This window comes from Hibiscus syriacus, unplaced genomic scaffold (assembly GCF_006381635.1).
Source record: "Hibiscus syriacus cultivar Baekdansim isolate YM2019G1 unplaced genomic scaffold, ASM638163v2 tig00007027_pilon, whole genome shotgun sequence".
Classification (NCBI taxonomy): domain Eukaryota; kingdom Viridiplantae; phylum Streptophyta; class Magnoliopsida; order Malvales; family Malvaceae; genus Hibiscus; species Hibiscus syriacus.
The window spans coordinates 17,884-19,614 of NW_024062122.1; the positions used below are offsets into that span (position 1 = coordinate 17,884).

The 1,731-nt window shown below is 37.8% G+C and overlaps 1 long non-coding RNA gene across 1 annotated transcript; it reads left to right on the forward strand.

The window, feature by feature from the left end:
* The first annotated feature begins 978 nt into the window (after nt 1-978).
* LOC120201150 lies at nt 979-1,502 on the forward strand. Its single transcript, XR_005523628.1, has 2 exons — nt 979-1,125; nt 1,205-1,502. It is a non-coding gene; the product is annotated as an uncharacterized LOC120201150 (long non-coding RNA).
* The last annotated feature ends 229 nt before the right edge of the window (nt 1,503-1,731 follow it).

Here is a 1,731-nt window from a genome sequence, read left to right on the forward strand (position 1 = left end):
TAAAAAGTGTATTCAAGGGTTGAAATCAGTTTTTCCTTTACTTTTTCATTCTTTTTACCCCCCAAGAATCTCTAATTTGTTGAAACCTTGAGTACAAGTTACCACTGCTGTGTATATTTTTTCCCCTTAACCCGTTGTTCTTTAGCTGGTATTTATACTCTTTTGCCTTTTATTGTTGCCAAAATCTTCCATGTATTGCAGTACATGTTTGTTTTATCCCATAAAGCATGTTCTCCACGGGTGATTGTTGGCTTGTTCATTCAAATCGGTGAACTATACTGTTACAAACAGTGAACTGATCCTATCATCTAGTCGCCTTTTGGTGTTCACTGTACTCAGCGAGTGGAAGAATACCTGTTGGCGTTCGCTGTACTGGGCGAGTGAAAGCCGTTTGGACATCGCTGGGGCACTTGACAGAAGACTGCCGGATGCTTCGAATGATGATTATGATTGTTTCTTTGATCCAGTAATCGCGAGGTAATGTGATGGTATTTTCGATAATTACTCCTCCGCTTCAGCTCTCAGTGACCGCTGCGACCACAAGCTATTCATTCGAGGTGACCGGTAAATAGTTTCACCTTGCACAAGATTGAAGCAGTAGTTTTGGATCAAAGTTAGCTACTTGTTACTCCTTTCCTCTGTTAAATCATTGTAGGTTTGATTTAACTATAAAAATGGACAAAATTATACAGCTGTTGGATCGATGGTATTAATTATATGTAACCTATTTACTCCATGGTCACCTAAAATTGTGGCAAAACAGGTCAAAGTAGAAGGAAAGTCGATTGCCCTCAAAGAAGCAGCAGCTTTTGAGAATGGTAGGTTTAAGAAGAATAGTAGTTGGAGAATTAAGGTCCAAATATGGCACATATCATGCGCGCTGGTAGATGGATCCTTCTTTGTTAAGGTAACTTCCTATTATAAAATCCCTAGTTGCCATCAACATTTTGCATGTTACCCTTTATCTGTTATACAAGTTTGAAGCTTTCTTGTTTTTGGTTCCCTCCATTGTTCACAAGCTGAGAAAATGGGACCAGGTGGACCCGGAGGGCCACCGGGATGGGGCGGCCCTCCTCCCCCCGGACCGGGATTTTTCGGCGGTTTTTGTGACATCATTGGTGCTCGGTAAGTTTAGTCAGGAATTAGTACTCGAACTCAGATTGAAAATTTTTAATGTTGTCGTTTAACTGGCATCTTTTTGCAGTGTGAATTTTCTGTGCTGCTGCTGGTTGCTTCGGGACTGTTTTGGAGGTCCGATGGGTCCGCCAGCGCCACCTGGACCACCTGGATTTGGACCTCCTCCACCATGATTACATGCTTTCTACCTCCATTGTATCCAAAATTGTTAATGATCTTTCAATCTTGTTATCTTCCAAAAATCATATTCTTTCATATCCATACTCATGGTGGTCCTTGTAACTTTCAAACTCCCATATGAATATTCTTGACTTGATGCTTTTACATGTAAGCATCGTTCAAATAAACACACCCAATGTTTTCAAGTTTTAAGTGATGATATGATATATATAAAAAATAAAGGAATAGAAAATGGATGTATGATTTTATGTCATGAGGTAATTTTTAAAAAGTTATATTAAAAAATTTTAAAATTAAAAATTAAAAAAAATTAGATAGTACAGAATTAAATCATCAATAAAAATATAAAAAAAATACTTGAACTATATAAGATTTTGAAATATTTAGGAGGTAAGATTGTCTTCCGATATTCAG